This window comes from Saimiri boliviensis, chromosome X (genome assembly GCF_048565385.1).
Source record: "Saimiri boliviensis isolate mSaiBol1 chromosome X, mSaiBol1.pri, whole genome shotgun sequence".
NCBI classification, from domain to species: Eukaryota; Metazoa; Chordata; class Mammalia; order Primates; family Cebidae; genus Saimiri; species Saimiri boliviensis.
Window position 1 is genome coordinate 62881969 of NC_133470.1, and position 27126 is coordinate 62909094.

Genomic DNA, 27126 nt, shown 5'->3' on the forward strand with positions numbered 1-27126 from the left:
ATTAGTTGATACAAATTCTTCATTATATTGATGTTCTTTATTTTTGGTATTTTTTAGAAAGGCTGATACTGTTTGTTCCTTTCTTTGTGTAGTGGTTCTTTCAGAAGCTCTTGTAAAGCAGGCCTGGTGGTGATGAATTCTCTGAGTGCTTGACTGTTCACAAAAAACTTTATTTTTCCTTCACTTATGAAGCTTAGTTTGGCTGGATGTGAAATTCTTGGTTGAAAGTTCTTTTCTTTAAGGATGTTGAATATTGGTCCCCACTCTCTTCTGGCTTGTAGGCTTTCTGCTGAGAGATCTGCTGTAAGTCTGATAGGCTTCCCTTTGTGGGTAACCTGACCTTTCTCTCTGGCTGCCCTTAGTATTCTCTCCTTCGTTTCAACCCTGGTGAATCTGACGATTATGTGCCTTGGAGTTGCTCTTCTTGAGGAATATCTTTGTGGTGTTCTCTGTATTACCTGGAGTTGAATATCATCCTGTCTTACTAAGTTGGGAAAATTTTCCCGAACAATATCCCGAAGCATATTTTCCAGCTTGGATTCATTCTCTTCGTCACATTCAGGTACACCTATCAAGCGTAGATTAGGTCTTTTCACATAGTCCCATATTTCTTGGAGACTTTGCTCATTCCTTTTTATTCTTTTTTCTCTAATCTTGTCTTCTAGTTTTATTTCATTAAGTTGGTCTTCGACCTCTGATATCCTTTCTTCTCCTTGATCAATTCGGCTGTTAAAACTTGTGCGTACTTCACGTAGTTCTCGTATTGTGTTTTTCAGCTCCATCAATTCACTTATTTTCCTCTCTAAATTTTGTATTCTTGTTGACATTTCGTCAAACCTTTTTTCAAAGTGATTAGTTTCTTTAGATTGTGTTAGAACAAGTTCTTTTAATTAACAGAAGTTTCTTATTATCCACATTTTGAAGCCTGCTTCTGTAATTGGAACACACTCGTTCTCCATCAAGCCTTGTTTCGTTGCTGATGAGGAACTGGGATCCCCTGCTGAGGAAGAGGCGTTCTGATCTTGGGTATTCTCAGCCTTTTTTGACTGTTTTCTTCCCTTCGTTGTAGATTTATCCATCTGTGGTCTTTTTAATTACCGTCTTTGTAATTGGGTTTCTGAGTGGACGTCCAACTTTCTGATTCTCAGCGCCGAAATCTGAGCAACCCACTGCACCGACTAAATCAGCAGCGTTAAGATTGGTGGTGCTTTTCTGACTCTGCACCGAGAACCGACGCTCTGAGGCGCCTGCAAAACCGCCTCGCCGGTCACAAGAGTCGCGCTGGCGACCCGTGGGGCTCCTCCACGGGGAATCTCCTGGTGCGTGAGCAACAAGAATTCATGTGAAGGTGTGGCGTCCTCTCGTTCTTTGCGTTTTCACTGGGAGCTACATTCCCGAGCTGCTAGTGATCAGCCATCTTGGATCTCTCTCCCGTCTCACCTCTTTTTAATGTCCAAGCCACCTGCTCAAGGAATCCTTCACCCCTCCCCACCCCCTCACCTTTTCTTGCCTTGGCATATTCTGACTAAGGAATAGTTAACTGCTCCCCCTCCCCAACGGTTTTTCTTGCCTTGGTCCTGACCACCAGGAAATACTTTACCGGCTCCAGCGGCATCTTTTTCTTCATCTGTGCATAGTGTTGCTTAGTTGCTGTGGTATTCATAGGCCTATTTTTTTCCCTTGCAGTTTTTTTTTTTTTTTTTTCAGGGTCTGCTTTTAGAAGATACCTTACAGTTTTTAAAGGTTGATCTTGTTCATCACACCAGATAGGTCTCAATCCCTTACTTCTCAGGCTGCTGCACTGAAGCAGCAGGACACATATGCTCACGATAGAGGGCCCGAGACTGCCCAGAGGAGAACGGTGAATCCTGGACGAGCCCCTAGAGTTGTTATAAGTAAGATTTCAATGCCACAAAAGAAATAGCACTTGAAGATAAATCATCTTAGCAAGGCAGTTTACTTCTGTAGAAGGGTGCAGCTCATGGATGGAGCAATGGTGGCTGCTCATTTGGGCAAGTTGGGGAAGGGGTACTTATGCCCGATGGGGGTTGTCCCTACTCTTTGTCATTCTCTTATTGGCTAGGATTAGACAGCACAAACTAGACTAATCCCAATTGGCTATTTTAAAGAGATCAGGGGTCTGAGCTGGAGTGGCAGGGTGGGTGTTTTTTGGCAGGAAGGATGTTTATGGGTGTGTCAGAGCAGATAGCCAGGGGTGACCTAGGTCAAAGAATTGAAGAGAAACTTGGGGTTCACTGTAACACCAAGCAGCTAGGATTACAGGCACCCACTATCACGCCCAGCTTGCTTTTGTATTTTTAGTTGAGACAGGATTTGATCATGTTGGCCAGGCTGGTCTCAAACCCTTAACCTCAGATGAGCCACCCTCTGCGGCTTCCCAAAGTGCTGGGATTACAGTTGTGAGCCACTGCCCTGGCCCAATATTTAACATCTTTGCATGATAAATCTGAACAACTCGGGTATAAAAAGAAAATGTGTCAGCACATATAAGGCCAGCTATGACATTCCCAGAGCTGAAATTATAATCAACAGTGAAGAATTGAAGGCTTTTTCTCTAAGATCAGGAAAAAGACATGGATGCCAAATTTTTTCCTTCTGTTCAGTTTTGTACTGGAAGTCATAGCAAGAGCATTTAGGAAAGAGAAATAAAAGACATCTAAGTAGGAAAAGAAGAAAAGAACTTGTCTCTCCTGATTATCTTATAGCTAGAAAACCCTGAAGACTCCATTAAAAAAAAAAAAAATAGAGAACTAATGAAATTAATTCCGTAAAGTGCTACATACAAAATTGACAAGTCTGTAACATTTCTATACACTAACAACAAACTCTCCAAAAACGTAATCAAGAAACTAATCACATTTACACTGTTTACTTAGTAAATAAACTTACGAATGAATTTAACCAAGTAGGTTAAAAAGCTGTAAACTGAAAACTGTAAAACACTGATGAAATGAATTGAAGATTACATAAATAGAAATTGTTTTTTCTTCATGGATTGGGAAATTTATTGTTATAATTTTCATACTGCTAAAAGAAAGATACAGATTCTGTGTAATCTCTTAGCAATATTTCAATTTTTTCTTTTTACAGAAATACAAAAAAAAAATACTAAAAGTTTTATGGAACTACAAAAGACATTAAATAAAGTAATCTTGGGTAACGAGGACACAGCTGGAGGCATCATACTACCTGATTTTATAACCCAGTGTCATTAAAAAAAAACTATGGTACCAGCATAAAAACAGAGTTACTGACCAGTGGAACAGGATAGCCCAGACATAATCCATGCATTTTCATCCAATTGATTTTTGGCAAAAGTGGCACAGAGAATTGAGAGAGGATAGTCTCTTGAATAAATTGTTTTGCAATATCTGTATATCTATATTTTTGAAATTAGACCATTTTGTCAGCATATAGAAAAATCAACTGAAAATGGATTAAAGCCTGAAATGTTGCTTTTGAAACTGTAAAACTACTAGTAGAAAATACAGGGGAAAAGGTCTATGATGTGGTTCTGGGCAGTGATTTCTTGGATAAATCCTTAAAAGCATGGGCAGCAGCCGGGCGCGGTGGCTCAAGCTTGTAATCCCAGCACTTTGGGAGGCCGAGGCGGGTGGATCACAAGGTCGAGAGATCGAGACCATCTTGGTCAACATGGTGAAACCCCGTCTCTACTATAAAAATACAAAAAATTAGCTGGGCATGGTGGCATGTGCCTGTAATCCCAGCTACTCAGGAGGCTGAGGCAGGAGAATTGCCTGAACCCAGGAGGTGGAGGTTGCGGTGAGCCGAGATCGCGCCATTGCACTCCAGCCTGGGTAACAAGAGCGAAACTCTGTCTCAAAAAAAAAAAAAAGGCATGGGCAGCAAAACATAACTAGGCAACTTGAGTTGCATCAATCTAAAAAGCATCTTCACTGTAAAGGATACAGTTAATAGTGAAGTCATGGGTTTTTTGAAACCATTTTCAAGTCATATATCTGATAAGGGGTAATATCCAAGATATATAAGGAACCCAAGCTCAATAGCAAGAAAACAACTTTCTTTAAAAAGCACAAAAGGACCTGAACTTAAATTTTTCTGAGGAAGATATGAGTGGCCAATTGATATGTGAATAAAATGTTCAGCATCTCTAATCATTAGTGATTTGCAAACCAAAACTGGAAGATATTACCTTACACCATTTAGTGTGGCTATTATAAAGAGGATGAAAGGTGCTGGCGAAGATGTGGAAAAAAGGAAACCCCAACATTCTGTTAGTGGGAATATAAATTAGTATAGCCATTTTAGGAAACAATATGGTGGTTCCTTAAGAAACTAAAAGTAGAAATATGTGATCCACCAATCTCTATTTAGATATATATTCAAAGGAATTGTAGCAGTATGTTGAAGAGATCTTGCACTCCCTTATTTTGGAATTGTTTGCAAAGCTAATATATTGAAAGGACTCAAGTTTTCATAACAGATGAATGGACAAAGGAAGTGTGTTGTATATACATGCTGGAATAGTTTTTAGCCTTTGGAAAGAAGGATAATTGTCATTTGTGACAACATGGATGAATCTGTAGTGTACTGTGCTAAGTGGCATAAGACAGGCACAGAGAGACAAATACTGCATGATGTTTGTATATGGAATCTAAATACAGCTAAGAAGTAGAAGGTGGGATCTTACGGTTTCCAAGATGTGGGTGTTGGAGAGATGGGGAAAGGGAAGATGTTGATCTAAAAATATGAAGTTTCTGTTAGGAGGAGTAAGTTTTAGACATCTGTTTCAAAGCATGGTGACCATTGTCACTGAGTGTATGTTTTAAAATTTTTATAAGTAGATATTAAAGTTGTCACCACAAAAGTAGGTGAAGTTATGGATATCTTAATATGCTTGACTTAATTGTTGCACTATGTATACATAGGAAAACATCACATTATTCCCTTGAATTATATACAATCATTAGTTGTCAGTTATAAAAAAGAGAAGCCCTATAGCAACCACTGAAAAGTATTTTTATATAATAGAGGGAATAATCATTAATGATAATGCATTACATTAGAAAATATTAACTTATCAAAAGTAGTATAGGAGAAATTCTGTAAAATAAGATAGACCTAGAATTTTAAATGTATAATGGAAAATTTAAATCCAGGTATATACTGATAGATCAAGCAATCCAAACCAGTCTGATTGATCAAATGGATATTTTAAAAAACAATCAAACTATAAGACGTCTGTTGTAGGCAGTTTATAAAATACAAAGGTGTTGAAAGAAATAGAATATAAATAGAAATATCTAAGGAGCAACTTCAAAAAAGCTGGAAGGTGAATGAAAAAAACATCAAATTCTGTGAGATGTGTAAAGCAATGCTTACAGTGACATTAATAGCTATGAACATTTTAATGAAACGAGAAGTACTTCAAATTACTGACCTAATTTCCAACTTTAGAAAATAGAGTAAAAGAAGAGCAAATTAAAGCAGAAAGGACATAAAAAAAGGTTGGTGTGGAAATAGAGAATTAAAAATAATTGAGAAGCACAACTAACATTTGATTCTTTGAGAAGGTGAAAATACTAGGAAAAGTACACTGTATTGACTTATTCATAAAATAAAACTTTATTAAAATGAGAATTGTCAAAGCTGATGTTCCTAATTACCTTATTCCATATAACGGATTAGTGTTTTAACAATATCTTTGTGGGAGTAGACAAATTCCTGGAAAGACACTGCCACAACTCATTCAAGAAAAAAACAAAGTGAAGACAATAAATTGGCAATTTCAAAACTCTCACCCCTGCCGCAGACACACAGGTAAATCCCCAGTTCAAATGTATTTTTTTTTTTTTTTGTATATTATACCAAACATGAATTACCAATTCGTTAAAAACATTTTAAAAGCCTGGAAGAGCAAGTAATATTTTTTACTGGTTCTCTGATGCTATTGTTACTTAGATACCAAAGTGAAACATCTATGAATCAACAGGAAGTTAAAAAAAAAAAAGGCAAAGTGAAACATAAGCAAAGAAAACTGTGATAATACCGCTTATGAGTGGATCTGTAAAATTTTTTTAGTAAATTTTGCAAAGCAAACATAGTAACATATAAACAGGAATATACACTAGTACCCAGTACAATGTATCCCTGGAATGTAACATTATTTTATCACCTGGTAATAATTAGTGCATTACAGCATTCAATAGACTGAAGGAACAAAACATGGTAATCTAAATAGATTGTGGAGGGCCGGGGGTGGTGGCTCATGCCTATAATCCTAGCACTTCCAACCATTGGTGGATAAACGTGCTTTTTTTCTCTATAACCTCACCAGAAACTGTTTATTTATTAAAAATTTTTTATAATAGCCATGGGCAAGACACAGTGGCTCACATTTGTAATCCTAGCACTTTGGGAGGCTGAGGCAGGCAGATCACTTGAGGTCAGCAGTTTGAGGCCAGCCTGGCTAACATGGTGAAACCCCATCTCTACTAAAAATATACTGGGTGTGGTGGCAGTTGCCAGTAATCCCAGCTACTTGGGAGGCTGAGGCAGGAGAATCACTTGAACTTAGGAAGTGGAGGTTGCAGTTAGCAGAGATTGTGTCACTGAACTCCAGCCTGGGTGACACTTGAAAAAATGAAAAATAGATGATGGAAAAGTATTTGGCAAACTAAAAAGTAAACCACAACCTAATAAAGGGCATATTTTAAGAATCCACAACTAGAGCCTGCTGCCGTGGCTGTAATCCCAGCACTTGAGAAAGCCAAAGCAGGAGGATTACTTGACGCCAGACAATGTAGCTGATCTACATGAGAAGTATAGTAGCTCTACCCTCTGAAAGAGGGTGGATGAGGCTGCTTGTGCTTCTTGGGGTGACTGTCATTGGTAATATGGATTCAGTGACCCATCCTCCATCCTATTTATAGTGGAAGGGTATTCAATTGTATCAACACTTTTTTTTGAAGTTCTGGTACATTGACCTCTCTGTGTTACCGGTGGTTAATGAACTGCTGCAGAGGTGGCTATTTGTTTTTCTTTCTTGGATTTAACATTATGCTACTCACTACTAAAAAAAAAAAAAAGAAAGAAATGTGAATATCACAAAATATGTGTCAGAGAAGTTGAGGAATATGTAAGTGGAAAGGCATCTCATATTTGTGGATTAGAAGACTTAAGCATTGGGGGGAGTCCACCAAGATGGTTGAATAGGAACAGCTGCCGAGCACATTTCCCCATGAGAGTGATGCAGGAGAGTGATCTTCGCATTCCCAACCGAGGTACCAGGTTCATCTCAATGGGATTTGTTGGACAGTGAGTGTAGCCCAAAAAGGGCAAACTGAAGCACAATGGGGCGCTGCCTCACCTGGGAAATGCAACTAGCCGGAGGGCTCCGTCCTACTCAGCGGAGGCGACTGGGGACTTTTCTAGCCACTCTAGCACTCCAGTTCAGATCCTGCATTTCTCCCATGGTCACTACAGCACACAGAGCAGGAAATTTCTGCTGGGGCCAACAGGCACTGTGAGATCCCAGCACAGATCTGAGCAGCCATTTCAGCTGGCACCTCGAGTATTTGTCACAAATCTGGGTGGCCGTTTGGCTGGCACCTGGAATGCCTGCTAGACAGAGCCTTCCACTTGGCCAAAATAAGGAGAGCTGCAGGTAGGAATCCAAGTGATCTGGCTCAGCGGGTCCTACCCCCAGAAAGACCAGCAAACTGAAGCCCTCTGGCTTGAGAGTCTTGTAGCCAGCATAGCAGTTTGAACTTGACCCAAGGTGGCCTATCTCAGTGGGAGGAAGGGCGTTTGCCATTGCCGAGGCAGTTTTAACCTTACCAATGTAAACAAAAATGCAAAGGCATTCACACAATAGCTGGTCAGAGCCCATGCACGGCAGGTCAGCAGTGCCTCTGCAGGCATACTGTGACTAGACTCCCTACTTGTGGGGCAGGGCATTTCCGAAAAAAGGCAGCAGCTTTTCAAGGACTTGTAAATAAAACCCCACCTTCCTGGTACAGAGCACCAGGGAAAAGGGGTGGTTGTGAGTTCCGCTGCAGCAGACATAAACATCCCTACCCAGCAGTGCTAAAGGGAGCAGTGAAGCTCCCAGTGCAGTACTTAAACTTTAATAAGGGACAGACTGCCTCCTCAAGTTGCTCCCTGACACCCGTATATCCAAAAGTGCACCTCCTAGAGGAGAGCTCTGGCTGATACCTAGCAAGTACCCTTCTGGAACGCAGCTACCAGAGGAAAGAACAGGCAGCAATCCTTGCTGTTCTGTAGCCCCTGCAGGTGATTCCCAGGCAAGCAGGGTCTGGAGTGAACCACCAGCAGTCCTGTAGCAGAGGAGTCTGACTGTTAGAAGGTGGGTAATAACAAACTTCTCTGAGCTAAAGAAACATGTTCTAACCCAATACAAAGAAACTAAGAACCTTGTAAAAAGGTTACATGAAATGCTAACTAGAATAACCAGCTTAGAGAAGAACATAAACAACTTGATGGAGCTGAAAAACACAGCACAAGAACTTCGCAAAGTATATACAAATTTCAATAGCTGTATTGATCAAGCAGAAGAAAGGATATCAGAGAATGAAGATCAACTCAATGAAATAAAATGAGAAGGTAATATTAGAGAAAAAGGAGTGAAATGAAATGAACAAAGCCTCCAAGAAATAATGGGATTATGTGAAAAGACCTAATCTACATTTGATCAGTGTACCTGAATGTGACGGGTAGAATGAATCCAAGCTGGAAAACACTGTTCAGGATATTATGCAGGAGAACATCTCCAACTTAGCAAGGCAGGCCAGCATTCAAATCCAGGAAATACAGAGAACACTGCAAAGATATTCCTCAAGAAGAGCAACCCCAAGGCACATAATTATCAGATTCACCAGGGTTCAGATGAAGGAAAAAATGCTAAGGGCAGCCAGAGAGAATGGTTGGTTACCCATAAAGGGAAGCCCATCAGACTCACAGTGGAAGAGAGTAGGGGCCAGTATTCAACATCCTTAAAGAAAAGAACTTTCAACCCAGAATTTCATATCCAGCCAAACTAAGTTTCATAGGTAAAGGAGAAATAAAATAATTTGCAGACTAGCAATTGGCGAGAGATTTTGTCACCACCAGGCCTGCCTTATAGGAGCTCCTAAAGGAAGCACTAAACATGGAAAGGAAGAACCATTACCTTTCCATGCAAAAACATACCATATTTTAAAGACCACTGACACAGTGAAACTGCGTCAACTAATGGACAAAACAACCAGCTAGTATCAAAATGACAGGATCAAATTCACACACAATATTAACCTTAAATGTAAATGGGCTAAATTCCCCAATCAAAAGACACAGTCTGACAAATTGGATACAATGTCAAGACCTATTGGTGTGTTGTATTCAGGAGACCCATCTCACGTGCAAGACACACAGAACTCAAAATAAAGGGATGGAAGAAGATTTACCAAGCAAATGGAGAGCAAAAATAAAGAGAAAGCAGGGGTTGCAATCTTTGTCTCTGACAAAATGGACTTTAAACCAATGAAGATCAAAAGAGACAAAGAAGGGCATTACATAATGGTAAAAGGATCAATGCAAGAAGAAGAGCTGAGTATCCTAAATATGCACCCAATACAGCAGCACCCAGATACAAAAAGCAAGTTCTTAACAACCTTCAAAAAGGCTTAGACTCCCACACAATAATAGTGGGAGGCTTTTAACACTCCACCATCAATATTAGGCAGATCGATGAGACAGAAAATAACAAGGATATTATCCAGGACTTGAACACAGATCTGGAGCAAGTGGCCTAATAGACATCTATGGAACTCTCCACCCCAAATCCACAGAATATATATTCTGCTCAGCACCACATCACACTTATTCTAAAATTGACAACATAATTGGAAGTAAATCATTCCTCAGCAAATGCCAAAGAACAGAAATCGTAACAAACAGCTTCTCAGACCACAGTGCAATCAAATTAGAATTCAGGATTAATAAACTCACTCAAAACTGCACAACTACATGAACTACTGAACAACCTGCTTCTGAATGACTACTGGATAAATAATGAAATGAAGGCACAAATAAAGATGTCCTTCAAAACCAATGAAAGCGAAGACACAATGTACCAGAATCTGTGGGACAAATTGGAAGCAGTATCTAGAGGGAAATTTATAGTACTAAATGCCCACGTGAGAATGAGTTAAGATCTGAAATCGACACCCTCTCATCACAACTAAACTAGAGGAGCAAGATCAAACAAATTCAAAAGCTAGCAAAAAAACAAGAAATAACAGATCAGAACAGAACTAAAGGAGATAGAGACACAAAAAAACCTTCAAAAAAATAAATCCAGGGGTTGGTTTTTTTGAGAAGATCGACAAAATAGACCACTTGACAGACTAATAGAAAAGAGAAGAATTGAATAGATGCATTAAAAAATGATAAAGGGAATATCACCACCCATTCCACAGAAATTCAAACTACCATCAGAGATTACTGCAAACAACTCCGCACATAAACCAGTAGAAGAAATGGATACATTCCTGTACACTTACACCCTCCCAAGACTAAACCAGGAAGAAGTTGAATCCTTGAATAGACCAATGACAAGGTTTGAAGTTGAGGCAGCAATTAATAGCCTAGTAAACAAAAAAAGTCCACGTCAAGATGGGTTCACAGCCAGATTCTACCAGAGGTACAAAGAGGGCCTGATATTATTCCTTCTGAAACTGTTCCAAATATAAAAAGAGGGAATCCTCCCTATCTCATTTAATGATACCAACATCATCCTGATACCAAAACGTGGCAGAGATACAATTAAAAAGGAAAATTTCAGGCCAATATGCATGATGAACATCAGTGCAAAAATCTTCAATGAAATACTGGCAAACCAAATGTAACAGCACATCAAAAAGCGTATCCATCACAATCAAGTAGGCTACATCCCGAGGATGCAAGACTGGTTCAACATATGCAAATCTATAAACATAATCCATTACCTAAACAGAAAACAAAGACAAAAACTACATGATTATCTCACCAGATGCAGAAAAGGCCTTCAACAAAATTCTACAGCCCTTTGTGCTAAAAACTCTCAATAAACTAGGTATCAATGGAATGTATCTCAAAATAATAAAAGCTATTTACAACAAACTCACAGCCAATATCATACTGAATGGGCAAAAACTCATCATCACTCATCATTAGGGAAATTCAATTCAAAACCATATTCAGATACCATCTTATGCCAGTTAGAATGACGATCATCAAAAAATCTGGAGACAACAGAGCTGGAGAGGATGTGGAGAAATAGGAACGCTTTTACACTTTTGGTGGGAGTGTAAATTAGTCCAACTATTTTGGAAGGCAATATGGCAATTTCTCATAGATCTAGAAATAATACCATTTGACCCAACAATCCCATAAATGGTTTTATACCCAAAGGATTGTAAATCATTCTGTTATAAAGACACATGCACAATATGTTTGTTGTGGCACTGTTTACAATAGCAAAGACCTGGAAATGACCCAAATGCCCATCAATGTTGACTGGATAAAGAAAATGTGGCACATATACACCATGGAATACTATGCAGCCATAAAAAATGATTAGTTTGTGTCCTTTGCAGGGACATGGATGAATCTGGAAACCATCGTTCTCAGCAAAGTAACACAAGAACAGAAAACCAAGCACTGAATGTTCTCACTCATAAGTGGGTTTTGGACAATGAGAACACATGGACACAGGGAGGCAACAGCACACACTGGGGTCTGTTGGGGGATGGGGGGCTAGGGGAGAGCTAGCAGGTGTGGGGAGATTTGGGGGGAAAACATTGGGAGAAATACCTAATGTAGGTGATGGGGGTATGGAGGTAGCAAACCACCATGATATGGGTATACTTACATAACAATCCTGCAAGATCTGCACATGTACCCCAGAACTCAAAGTATAATGAAAATATATACTTAAAAACAATTGCCAGCAGAGTTCAGGCAAATAAAAAAAAAAGAAGACTAAGCATCAAAAGGACAGTTCATTAATAAAAATCAATTGAAAAAAGGAAGGACATCAAAGCTTATTTCTTTTACTTTGCATAGTAACCATAAATAGTATGAAAATACAAACTATATGGAAAACATTTGCAAATCTCAACACTGGAGTTATCACTAGAATATTTACATAATTCTCCATAGGCAATATTAAAAATCCAAAGCTTTAAATTAGAAAATGAGCAAATGTGAAAGAACATTTTATGGAAGATACAGAAACTTCAGTAAGGACATAATGGAAATTAATTCTATGATGAGACATTACAGCAGAGTTGTGTTTTTTTTTTGTTGTTTTTTTTTTGAGACGGAGTTTCGCTCTTGTTACCCAGGCTGGAGTGCAATGGCACGATCTCGGCTCACCGCAACTTCCGCCTGCTGGGTTCAGGCAATTCTCCCGCCTCAGCCTCCTGAGTAGCTGGGATTACAGGCACTTGCCACCATGCACAGCTAATTTTTTTGTATTTTTAGTAGAGACAGGGTTTCACCATATTGACCAGGATGGTCTCGATCTCTTGACCTCGTGATCCACCTGCCTCGGCCTCCCAAAGTGCTGGGATTACAGGCTTGAGCCACTGCACCCGGCCGTTTTGGTTTTGTTTGTTTGTTTGTTTGTTGTTGTTGTTGTTTTTGAAATGGAGTCACTCTCACCCAGGGTGGAAGGCAGTGGTGCAATCTTGGCTCACTTCAACCTCAGCTTCCCTGGTTCAAGCGATTCTCCTGCCTCAGCCTCCCAAGTAACTAGGATTACAGCTGGCTGCCACCCCACCCAGTAAATTTTTTTTTTTTTTTTTTTTTTTTTTTTTGTATTTTTAGTAGAGACAGGGTTTCACCATGTTGGCTTAGCTTGTCCTGAACTCCTAACCTCAGGTGATCCACCCTCCTCGGCCTCCCAAATTGCTGGGATTACATGGGTGAGCCACCTCACCAGGCCTGCAGCAGATTTATTTTGATAGCTGAAAGAGTTAAAACATAATGATTCCAAAGGCTGGGAATAATGTAGAAAAAATTGAATATTTATTGCTGGTGGGAATATAAAACTGTATACCACATTGAAAAATTATTTGGCAATTTATTTTAAAGCTAAACACACATGTAGTTAGGCTGAGCAATTGCTGTCATGGGCAATTTTATAGAAATCAAAATTTATGTGTTGTGCAAACCTGTACTTGAGTGGTAACAGAAATTTCATTTCTAATAGCCAGAACCTGTAAACAACTATTCACCAGGTAAACAGGTAAATACACCTATTAGCTTCCATATTGTGTAGTGCAACTGAAAAATTAAAAGAAATAAACTATTACTATACAATAAGCCTTAGATGATTCTCAATTCTGAAGGAAAAACCAATTTCCAGTTCTAACATAATGCTTATTTTCATGTATCTTTACATGATAAAATTAATAATTACAGAATATTGTTTTCATCTGTTAGGGATGGTAGAAGTCGGGATTGTATGTGGATTATAAGCAATATAAGTGTATTCTGAGTCATGCAGTGGTTAAAAAATGTATGTGATAAAATATGTAAATGTGCACATTTCACCAATGTCAGTGTGCTGCTTGTGATATTGTACTATATTAATGGAAAATGTCACCATTGGGGAAAATTAGGTAAGTGGTATGTGTAAACAGTACTGTATTTGTAGCATTTTGTGAATCTTTATTTTAACATAATATGAAAGCACCTAGAAAAATGGTTTTGATACAAGAAAGTAACAGCTTATATGGAAGAATAAGAAAAATGATAAGTAATGTGAACACTTACCAATGGATGGATGGAACAGAAACATAAAGGACAGGGAAAATTATCTGGGATAATTCCTAAATTCCAATATTTGGATGGAACTAAACAATTTTAATATATCTGGAAAATAAGCCAAAAATAGAAATGGATCCACAAATATTATTGAAGACTTCACCTCTTTTTTCTTATTATTTGTTAAAACTAAATGTTAGAGGGAATTCTTCAAGTTGAAAGAAAAAGCTTATGCATAATACAAAATCAGGAATTTATAAAACTCACTGGTAAAAGGTAAGTAAAATCTCAAATTCACAATGCTAATGTACTTTAATGGTGGCATACAAATAACGTGTATCTTCATTGTTAAGGTTAATACACAAAACTTTTTCAGTTAGGTGGCTGTTGCTGTGTTGCCCCACCTGGTGTCAGACATCTGGGTTCAAGCAATTTTCCCTCCTTAGCCTTCTGATTTGATGGTATTATTGGCACCTGCCCTCATGTCCATCTATAAACTATTAACAACTACAACAATTAATTTTGGCGTATGTGATTATAAATATATGTAAGGTGTGAAATCAAGAATAGAATGCTTCACCAAAATTTCAGAGTAAAAATACTCTGGTTTTACTCACCCCCATAGAACATCAGTAATATATTCAGTACCCATATTATCACAAGTAATATCCCAGAACTGAAATCTGAAGCTGAGACATTTCCTGAGACTACAGAGAAGTGAAAAACGTGGACCAGATGGTAAAGGGTTTGTTCTGTGTTTTTGACACTCTTACCTGCCTGCCATCATGTGTGGAAAAATTTCTCCACATTCATCAATTCAACATGGGATAAATGTGAGATTTTCGCAGACAGCTTCTTCACCATCTTGGCTTCTCTTGTTGAAAAACTGTTAATAGCTTAACACACGGGAAGTATTGTGTGTGCTTGTAGGGAGAAAATCCCATGATGACAGCGAAAGACAATTGGGCCAGTTGAGATTCACAACTCCAGCCTGAAAAATAATTGACTTTACATCAGACAACGTAGATTCCAAGTCAAAGTGGCTGTTCTGCAGTACTATAATGCAGTAGGTAGAGTTCATAGTTCTTTGCACAAATGCCTATCCAACCTTCCTGTACAGCCAGAGGATTGATTTTGGTCCCCCTATGTGGTATGGGCAATGCTCAAAATGTTTGTGAGAGCTGAGTTAAATCTAAAATAGGCAGCACTTACAGATTAAGTAGTCTCAAAGATTGCATGCAAGTAGTATCTAAGAAAACATACTCTAGGAAGACCAAAAGAAGCTAGACCACTGAGACTGGAATAAGTACATAATTACTCAGTGTGAAACTACAGGCATATATCTACAAGAAACAGCAGGAAGCCATGAACCATGACCACCGTGAACAGAGAAAGCATGGAGCCATTATGGTTGCCAACCATAATGATATGGTAATATTTGAGCTAAAAAATCAAGAATTCATAAATGCAATTTTAAGGAAATGTAGCAGAACTCAGTATAATGAAAAAAATCCAGGAATTTATTAGAAACTTAATGAAGTGACTGAAATAATAAAATACACTAAGTATTGCAAATGAGAAGTAATTGTTTAAATTGAAAAATCTATTAGAGGCTGTCTAGCAGAATGAATCAAGAATAGAAAAATAGTGATCTTAAAGATAAGGTATTGGAGAATCTGTACAGATTAAAGAAATGGAATGAAAAGGTCTAGAGAATATAGGATATAGAGAATAACGTCCAAACAGCAAATTAAGTCATCATTGGTGTTCAAGTAGTAGTTTTGTTATAGCAAAGGCAGGAAAGCTTATTCAATGAAATAACAGAATACATTCCAAATGCAGGGAAAGGTACAAATATTCAGGTACAACAATGCTGAAAACCAAATAGATTCAGTTTAAATAAGAATACTGCAAGGCTTATATGTAATCTCAAAAACATACTACAAAGAGAAAGGACACTGCAAACAGCAAGAGAAAAGCAAATAACATTATATACTTCCAATTTGTTAAGAGACTTCTGATCAGAAATTGTATATACCCGGGCGGGGAGGGAGGGTAAAATGACATAAAATACTAAAGGAAAAAACTTAACCAACAATACTGTATCCACACAAGATTTCCTTGGAAGATTAAGAGATAACATTGTTTACAGAAAGGAAGAAAACGTGAGAATTCATTAGACTCATCATTGAAGAAATGCAAAGTTCTTTATCATGAAGAAAATTATACTGATGTCCAAAGAGAAAAAATTTGATGATACAAAACTCAGTGACCAATGCAAATACATAGGCAAATTCAGAAGAAATTAATACTTGTAAGAATATGTAAGCTTCTTATATCCATAATACAAGTAAGTTGCAAGTTTATGAAAAGTATAGCAGCATCATAAAATATAACCAATATAAAAATAGACATGAGAAAATCAAAATGCGGGGGGATTGAGTTAAAGTATAAAATTGATTGCTTATATTTCTTGTGATGAAAATTATTATCTGTTTCAAAATACTTTTTATGAGATACTACCAAAGAAAATCACTTAACCACAGTGGGAGAAGGAAGGAAGAAATAATTGACAAAACGACAAAAAAGTACCAAACAAAACGTCAATAGTGATTTCTTACCTATCAATAATATTGTTCTAGGACCCCCACCCTCAAAAGAAATAAAAGAGAGTGGCTCAATGGATATTTAAAAAAATCAAGACCCAAATATGCTGCATGTAAAAAAAAATTAACATATAGATACACATTGACTAAAAGTGAAGAGATGCAAAAAGGTGTTTGATAGAAATGGAAACTAATAAATAGCAACAGTAGGTGTACTTAGATAACAGAGTTTTCACTTAATACTTATTAAGTGAAAAAGACAAAAAAAAATTACTACATAATACTTGTGAAGGATCAGTTCAGGAAGACGTTATAAAAATCGTAAATATGTGTGCACCCTGCAGCAGAACATCAAAATATATAAAGCAAAGTACAAGCAACCTAATGTGAGAGAAACTGCAATACAATAATAGTAGGGAATTTTAATATCCCTTCCTCAAATCTTGGCAACTGAGTGCACAGAGGCTTATTCTAATTGGGGGAACAAAATATAAGACAATGAGGGTATTTGCATAGTAATCCAGGAAGTTGTACCCTTGTATTCCTCAAGTCCACCAGTGCTGTGTGTGGGGGATTCTTCAAGTGTGTCTGTGTTCCTGGTCCTAGGGCACCCTCTAGTGATGAAATGACTGCAATGATTACATTATTAGATAAAACAACACAATCACATTTAATTTTTTAAACACCCTGTGCAGAAGAGCAGCTGCAAAGTAGCACAGAGTGCGGAGATTGGAATACATAACTCGTGTGTGCGTGCGTGTGTGTGTGTGTGTGTATGTGTGTGTGTGTGTGTGTCTCCAGAGTTTTATTATTGAAATCAGTCTCTCCAAGCATTTGGGAAGATTTTTTAAGGGTAGCTTGATGTGTGGGCGGAAGTCAGTGAGCCATGAGTGCTGTTTGGTCAGAGATTAAATCATAGGGAGTCAGAGCTGTCTTCTTGTGTTCAGTCAGTTCCTTGATGTGGGGGAGGGAGTTGGCACAAGATCGGATGAACCAGTTTATTGATCTGGGTGGTGGCAGCTGATCCATCAAGTGCAGGGTCACAGGTCAGGAACCTTGTACACGGACTCTGTGGGGACAAGGTATGAAACCAGATTCCCCAACAGGCCTTAATTGGCTGTACAAATCAACTTTGATTCCTTAAAGGAAGCATGCCATTCCAGTCAAAGCCTTGATGAATCAACCAGTTTCTCCTATTGTGTCCCTCTTTGCTGGCATACCAGGTTTCTGGGTTTCCTTTCTCTGCAGGTTCCAGAATAACAGCAGCTTCTGATTACCCTGCTTGCTTGTGCTTTACCTGTAGGATTCAAGCCACTTTACAAGAGAAAATTACCACTTACTGTTTTATGGAACCACAGGCAAGATTCTATAAATACGTAACTCTTAAATGCCTGGACACTGGAGACATGACGTCTTTAAAAGGACTATTGAATCTAGTTTTGGAGGGATGTAGCTAAGTTGCCTCTCATACAGGAAATTCAAAATTACTATGAACCATGACCTCAGATACACAGAACAAGTAGCCACTGACTGACCCTAATGAGATGGTGATGCGTGTGATGTCAAGGTAATAATTCAGGAGAATCATTTTGGGATAATACCAAACACCATGATATTGCAGGAAAGCAATTCAGGATTTGATTAAAACAATTTAACAAATAATGAAATAATAGATGAAACAAACTGAAATAGTGGAACTAGAAACCGTGACTGAGTGGAGAAATGCACCATAAGGTCTCAATAGCAGAAATGATAAAGCAAAAGACGAATCAGTATTGTTAAAGACAGGCTATATGAAAATGCACAATGAGAAAAAAGCAAAAAGAACAAAAAGGAATGAAGCATGCGTACAAGGTGAAGAAAATAATCTTGAAATGTCAGGCTTATCATTCTTAAAGAGAGAGTTTGGAGGTGAAAGTTTAGAGAAATAGGCTGGGCGTGGTGGCTCACACAATTCCAGCACTTTAGGAGACTGAGTTGGGTAGATCACCTGAGGTCGAGAGTTCGAGACCAGTCTGGCCAACATAGTGAAACCCCATCTCTTGCTAAAAGTACAAAAATCAGCTAGGCACGGTGGCTTATGCCTGTAGTCCCAGCTACTTGGGAGACTGAGGCACGAGAATTGCTTGAATCTGGGAGGTAGAAGTTACGGTGAGCTGAAATATGTATGTGTATATCTAGATGTGATTACCCAGGGTACAGGATAGTACAAATAAAACAGAAACAAGTAGATTCAACTAAAATAAGATTCTATCAAGGAATGTAACAATCAAATGTTCAGAGGTAGAGGAAAATTTAAATGGTCCTAAAAACTGCAACAAAACAAAACAAAAAATTGTAAAGGAGCTGTGATACATCTGGTAGTGAAGTTTACAGTCTAGAAGTATCATGGCATATTTATTGTTGAAGGAAATAACCTGCCAAATTAGAATATCAAATCCAGCAAAATATTCTTCAAACTTGAAAAAAATGCTTTACTAGGCACACAACAGGTGAGGAATTTTTGTCAACATCAGACCTGTCTTACGTGAAATGCTAAAAACTGTAATTCAGTCTGAATTATAAGGACATTAATGGGCAAAAGAAAAACGTCTGAATGTTCACAACTCATAGAAAAAGGTACACAGACAAATATAGAATACTTTAATGGTGTAAGAAGAGGAAGAAATAGTCACTCATATTAGAAAGGGAGAATTATAAATAACCCAATAGATGCAAATAAAATTAAAGATATAGGAAGAAACTTAACCAATAAAGTAAAATGTATTTAGAAGGAAAACTATGAGTCATTGATAGAAAATGAAGAGGACACCAGTAAATCAAAAGATACTGCATGTTCATTTAGTAGAAGGCGTATTGTTAAAAGCCCATACTATGTGTAGCAATTTATAGTTTGAAAGTGACAGTGTGATTTTTTCACAGAAATAGAAACAAAACAAAGAACAGACAGTAATCCTGAGCCAAAAGAACAAAGCTGGAATTATCAGATTACCTGACTTAAAGTTATATGACAATGTAACGCTAACCAAATCTGAATGTGACTTGCATACATACACATACACAGCAATGTAACATCTACAAACCAGAAATCCATGTATTGAAACTAAACTTGGCTTATCAGAGAGCTTCAACATATCAGGCTCCATAGGCTTACCTGCTGCCAGCACAAATCTATTTATAGGTGTTAGTAATCCCGCCCCTGCAGGGCCACCACCAGTGTGCATGAACAATGGTAACCTTACCCTTTGTGTGTTGTTAACTGATGCAAATGAGCACCAGCAACTCCACCCTTTCCATTCTTCCCCAAGTGCAAATGTGCACATGGATGGCAACCAGCTAGCCTCCTCCAGGGCCTTGTATCTGTTGCAGCCACTGGCATGAGTTCTAACATGAACGATGCTAAACCTTCATCTTCCAGTGCTCCTCCTCATCTGACACATGGGCACACTTCCATGCTGTTGAAACTTGGCATAAGCAAGTGAGCATGGATTCCAACGCCACCAGCCCAATGATACAGTATGGCTGCCACCCTTCTATTTGAATACTGTGGGCATTATAACAGGAATACATCAGCCCCTCCAGTTCAGTAGGTTTCTAACTTTGAGCGACGATAGAACAGATTAGTTTCTTGACCCTGCTTTCCCAGAGTTAGAACATGCAGCCCAGGAATCCTGAGGTCAGCCTTGTTCCCCTAAAATCTTCCAGAAATAAAGCCATTCAGCTGAACACACTTCACCCCTCAAACCCCAAGGGCATTGAGGATGAAAGAAAAATTTCATACAAAGCATAGCATCTTCAAATATTGAAAGAATATTAGCCCACATACATGAGAAGAAAGTACTTCCAGAACTCTGGCAGTTGTAAATTCCAGAGTTCCAAACTCTGGCTTCCAAAGGTCCACACTAGCTCTCTGGCAGATGGTCTTAACCAGGCTGAGATGGGTTAAATGACAGGGTTAAGAATATGGGTATGTATGAAGATCATTGAGATTCAGAAGAAAGATGAAACCAAATCTAAAGAATCTAAGGAAAAATAATAGAACAATACAGATGTTAGAAACTGAAATGCCCATTTCAACAAAGAGGCAAATGGCCCTTGTAGTGCTGCTGAAAAGCACACTACATGATTATGTAATATATAATTGGGAGTATTGACAGAGTAGATGAAGCTGAGGAGAGTCTCAGAGCTCTAAGACTGTTTAGTTGAATTAGTTGTCAAATATTTTAAGAAGAATTTAAAAACAACAAAATCTCTGTGCAATACGGCATTCAAACCTATGAGTCACTGACATTCCCGAAAAAGGCAAATAAAGCAAGCAACTTTTTAGTTTATTGTTTGTGAATTTTTCTGCAACCTTGCTAGAAATGCCAAATTTTAAATTCAGGAAATTCCGACAACTCTGTAAAATACTGTCTCCCAGACAGCTATCAGATTGAAATGAAAGAAAATGTCCAAATCACCTATAGAGAAGGGCTGGGTAAACTACAAAGGGAAGCCCATCAGGCTAACAGCATACCTTTCAGTAGGTTTCCTGTATGCCAGAAGATATGGATACCTGTGTTCAGTGTTTTTACTAAGTAATTCCAACCAGTAATTTCATATTCAGCCAAATTAAGCTTTATAGATGAAAGAGAAATAAGATCTTTTACAGGCAAGCAAGTGCCAAGGCATTTCATTACCACCAGACCTGCCTTAAGTGAGTGCTCAATATGGAAAGGAATGACCATTACTGGCCACGAAAAAACACATTTAAGTACACAGACCACTGACACTATAAACCAAATGCACAATTAACTCTGCAGAATAATCAGCAACCAGCTAATAGTAATACAGAATTAAATATGCACATATCCGTGTTAAGTTTTTAGGTTACTGTCCTAATAAATGATGAAGAGAGGCAAGTTGAATAAAGAAGACCCAACTGTATATAATGTCTTCCTGAAACCAATTTCAGAAGGAATGGCACCCATTTATTCAAGGTAAAGAGATGGAGAAAATTCTACCAAGCAAACAGAAAAAAGGAAGAGAGACAGATTGCTATTCTAATTTCATAGAAAATAGACTTTAAAACAGCAATTATCAATAATGACAAATGTATTTTATAATCATAAGGCTTCAACTCAACAAGAAGAGCTAACTATTCAAAATATATATGCACTGAACACACGAGTATGCGCATTTGTAAAAGAAGTTCCTACAGACCTATGAAGAAATGTAGATAAGCAGACGAGTGGGAAACTTGACCATCCCATTGACACTATTAATCAGGTCACTGAGGCTGAAATCTAACTTATTTTGGTTCTGTACTTGACACTTGACCAAATGGACCTATCAGACATCCGTATTAATCTCCATCCAAAACCACAGAGTGCACATTCTTCTCATCTGCACGTGGCACATACTCTACAGTCAACCACACAGTGGGTCATAAAACAGTCCTCACCAAATTCAAATAGCAAAATCATACTAAACAGATCTTTGGAGCAGAACACAATAAAAACAAATCACACACACACAAAAAGATTACCTAAAACTATACAATTACATGGAAATTAAACAACTTGATCCTTAATTATATTGGTATAAATAATGAAAAGGCAGAAATTAACAAGTTCAGTATCTCAATTTAACATGCTAACATCACAACCAGAGGAACTAAAAAACAAGTAAACTAATTCCAAAGCTAGCAGCAGGTAAGAAATAACTAAGATAACCAATTTTTAAATTGATTCAGTAATAAAAACTCTATCAACAAAATAAAGCCCTGGACCCAATGGATTTATGGCTGAATACAACCAGGTATGTAAGGAAAAGCTAGTGAAATTCCTACTCAAGCTATTCCAAAATATCAAGGAGGAAGGACTCCTCCCTTAACTATTTTATGAAGCCAGCATTATCCTGATACCAAAACTTGGCAAAGACACAACACAAACAGAAAACTTGAGGCCAATATCCCTGATGAACTTAAAAGGAAAAATTCTCAAGAAAATACCAGCAAACCTAATCCAATTGCATATCAGAAAGCAAATCCCCTGTGATTAAGGAGGTTATACTTCTGTGATGCAAGCTTAGTTCAACATAAAAAACTTGGGGCAAAAAATGTGATTCATTACATAAGCAGAGCTAAAACCAAAACCACATGATAATCTCTATAGATGCAGAAAAGTCTAATACAATTTACTTAACATTACTTCGTGTTATAAGCCCTCAACAAACTTGGCATTAAAGAAACATCTCAAAATAATGACCCATCTGTTAGCAAACTCACAGCCAATCTCTTAATCAACTGGCAGAAGTTGGAAGCATTCTTTTTATGATCAGAGCAAGACAAGGATGTCCACTTTCACCACACCTATTCAGCATACTACTGGAAGTTCTACCTAGAGCAATCAGTGAATAGAAAAGGCATCCAAATAGGAAGAGAAGTAAAACAATCTCTGCAGACAACATGATTTTATACATAGGAAACCTCAAAGCCCCAAAGCACCTAGATTAGATACAAGACTTCCAAAACGTTTCAGTATAAAAAAATAAGTCTGTAACTTAGCATTTCTATACGGCCCCAACATGAAAGGTCAGAGTTGAATAAAGAATGCAAACTCATTCACAATAGCCACAAAAAGCATAAATTACCCAGGAATTCATTTAACCAGGAAGGTGAAATATCAGTATAATAAGAATTACAAAACACTACTGAAGGAAATCATAGCTGACACAAATAGGAAGAAATGACATTGTTAAAATGGCCGTAATCCCCAAAGCAATCTATACATTAATCGCTATTCAAACTACCAATGACATTCTTTGCAGAATTAACAAAACCTTTGAAAATTCAAATGTAATGGAAAAGCCCAAATAGCCAAGGCAATTTCTAGACAAACCTGGATGCATAACATTACCTGAATTGAAAGTATTCTACAAGATTACAGTAAGCATAACAGCATGATACTGGTACGAAAATAGATATGGAGGCCTGTGGAGCAGAATATAGAACATAAAGCTGTACACCAACAGTCATCTGCTTTTCAACAAAGTTGACAAAATAAATGTGGACAGGACTTCTTGTTCAATAAATGCTGCTGGTGTAACTGACTAGCTATATATTCAATGTTGGCACTGGACCCCTTTCGTTACATATAATAACGCTATAGAGTAAGGGCTTAAATCTAAAATATAATACCAGAAAAATGCTAAGCTATAATTTAGGAAATACCATGCTGAACATAGGTTTTGAAAAAATTTTATGATGAAGATTCCAAATGTAATGGCAGCAGAAACAAAAATTGGCAAATTGAACCTAATTAAACTACAGAGATTCTGCACAGCAAGAGAATGTATCAATGGTGAACACAAAATGTACAGAATGGGAAAAAATATCTGCAGATTATGCATCTGAGGAAGTTCTAATATCCAGAATCTATAAGCTACTTAAATTAATAGGGAAAAATAACCACATTGAAAAGATGAAAAAGTACATAGACATTTTTTCAAAGGAAGACATACATGCATCCAGGATTCTTATGTCAAAATGCTCAACATCCCTAATCCATAGGGAAATGATTAAAACCACAGTGCAATTCTGTCTTACACCACCCAGAATGACTATTACTAAAAAGTCAAAAATAGTATGTTGTGGAATTTACAGATAAAAGGGAATGCTTAAAGATTGCTTGTTGAATTAAAAATTATGTCATCCATTGTGGATAGCAGCTTGGTGATTTTGCAAAAAATATCAAACAGAAGTACCATTTGATGCTGGATTCCCATTACTGGTTTTATACCAAAAGGAGTATAGATTTTAGTACCATAAAGACACATGAATGTGCATGTCCATTGGGGCACTCTTGATAATAGTGAAGATATGAAGTGAAGCTTAATACCCACTAATGGTTAACTATATGAAGAAAACATACATATACACCATGGTACACTACAACATCATAAAAAAGAATGAGATCATGTCCTTGGATGTTGCTGTTGGCCATGATCCTAAACAAACTAACACAGGAATAGAAAACCAAATAATACATATTCTCTTAAGAGTATATGGGCACAAAGGGAAACAACAGATACTGGGGTTAACTTGAAGGTGGAGAGTGGAAGGATTGATTAGATTCGAAAAAGAACCTATTGGGTATTATGCTTTTTGTCTGGGTGATGAAATAATCTCTACACCAAACCCCATGACATACAATTTAGCTATATAGCAATCCGCGTTGTATACTCCCAACCTGAAATGAGAGCTTAAAGAAAAGAAATGGTTTGCTGCACCCATCAACCCGGAAGCTACATGAGGTATTTCTCCTAATGCTATCCCTCCCCTAGCCCCCAACCCCTAAACAGGTCCCAGAGTATGATGTTCCTCTTCCTGTGTCCATGTGTTCTTATTGTTCAACTCCCACTTACGAGTGAGAACATGCGGCATTTGGTTTTCTGTTCTTGTATTAGTTTACTGAGAATGATGGTTTCCAGTTTCATCCATGTCCCTGAAAAGGACATGATCTCATCTCTTTTTATGGCTGCATAGTATTCCATGGTGTATATGTGCCACATTTTCTTTATCCAGTCTATCATTGATGGGCATTTGGGTGGGTTCCAAGTCTTTGCTATTGTGAACAGTGCTGCAATAAATATACATGTGCATGTGTCTTTATAGTAGAATGATTTATAATCCTTTGGGTATATACCCAGTATTGAGATTTCTGGGTAAAATGGTATTTCTCATCCTAGATCCTTGAGGAACTGCCACACTGTCTTCCACAATGGTTGAACTAATCTCCACTCCCACCAACAGTGTAAAAGCGTTCCTATTTCTCGACATCCTCTCCAGCATCTGTTGTTTCCTGACTTTAATCATCACCATTCTAACTGGCATTAGATGGTATCTCATTGTGGTTTTGATTTGCATTTCTGTAATGACCAGTGATGATTAGCTTTTTTTCATATGTTTGTTGGCTGCATAAATGTCTTCTTTTGAGAAGTATCTGTTCATATTCTTCACCCACTTTTTGATGAAGTTTGTTTTTTTCTTGTAAATTTGTTTAAGTTCTCTGAAGATTCTGGCTATTAGACCTTTGTCAGATGGATAGACTGCAAAAATTTTCTCCCATTCAGTATGTTGTCTGTTCACTGTGATCATAGTTTCTTCTGCAGTGCATAAGCTCTTTAGTTTCATTAGGGCCCATTTGTCAATTTTGGCTTTTGTTGCCATTGCTTTTTGTGTTTTAGTCATGAAGTCTTTGCCTATGCTCATGTCTATGTCCTGAATGGTATTGCCTAGGTTTTCTTCTAGGGTTTTTATGGTTTTAGGTCTTACATTAAGTCTTTAATCCAACTTGAGTTAATTTTTGTATAAGGTGCAAGCAAGAGGTCCAGTTTCAGTTTTCTGCATATGGCTATCCAGTTTTCTCAACATCATTTATTAAATAGGGAATCCTTTCCTTATTGCTTGTTTTTGTCATGTTTGTCAAAGATCAGATGGTTGTAGATGTGTGGTGTTATTTTTGATGCCTCTGTTCTGTTCCATTGATCTATATATCTGTTTTAGTGCCAGTGCAGTGCTGTTTTGGTTACTGTAGCCTTGTAGTATAGTTTGATGTCAGGTAGCATCATCTCTCCAGCTTTGTACTTTTTGCTTAGGTCTTGGCTAGACGGGCTCTTTTTTGGTTCCATATGAAATTTAAAGTAGTTTTTTCTAATTCTGTAAAGAAACTAAATGGCAGTTTGATGGGGATAGCATTGAATTTATAAATTACTTTGGGTAGTATGGCCATTTTTATGATATTGATTCTTCCTCTCCATGAGCATAGAATATTTTTCCATTTGTTTGTGTCCACTGTTATTTCCTTGAGCAGTGGTTTGTAGCTCCCCTTGAAGAGGTTTTTCATATCCCTTCTAAGTTGTATTTCTAGGTACTTTATTCTCTTTGTAGCAGTTGTGAATGGGAGTTCACTCATGATTTGGCTCTCTATTATCGATATATAGGAATGCTAGTGATTTTCTCACACTGATTTTGTATCCTGAGAATTAGTAAAGTTGCTTATCAGCTTAAGGAGATTTTGGGCTGAGATGATGGAATTTTTTAAATATACAATCATGTCATCTGTAAACTGAGAAATTTGACTTCCTCTCTTCCTATTTGAATACCCTTTATTTTTTTCTCTTGCCTGATTGCCCTGGCCAGAACCTTCAATACTATGTTGAATAGGAGTGGTGAGAGAGGGCATCCTTGTCTTGTGCTGGTTTTCAAAGGGAATGCTTCCAGCTTTTGCCCATTCACTATGATATTGGTTGTGGATTTGTATTAAATAGCTCTTATTATTTTGGGATACGGTCCATCAATACCTGGTTTATTGAGAGTTTTTAGCATGAAGGGTTGTTGAATTTTATTGAAGGCCTTTTCTGCATCTGTTGAGATAACCATGTGATATTTGTCATTGGTTCTGTTTATGTGATGGATTACATTTATTGATTTGTGTACATTGAACCAGCCTTGCATCCCAGGGATGAAGCCAACTGTTTGTGGTGGATAAGCTTTTTGATGTGCTACTGGATTTTGTTTGCCAGTATTTTATTGAGGATTTTCAAATCTATGTTCATCAGGGATATTGATCTGAAATCTTTTTTTTAATTTAACTCGTTTTTTACAAGATGTCAAGAACATGCTATTTGCAAAGGACTCTCTTCAGTACATAGTCCTGGGAAA

The 27126-nt window shown here is 37.6% G+C and overlaps 1 pseudogene; it reads right to left on the reverse strand.

The window, feature by feature from the left end:
• LOC101029927 (DNA damage-inducible transcript 4-like protein pseudogene) overlaps positions 1–27126 on the reverse strand; it is a 38504-nt pseudogene continuing 11378 nt past the window's right edge.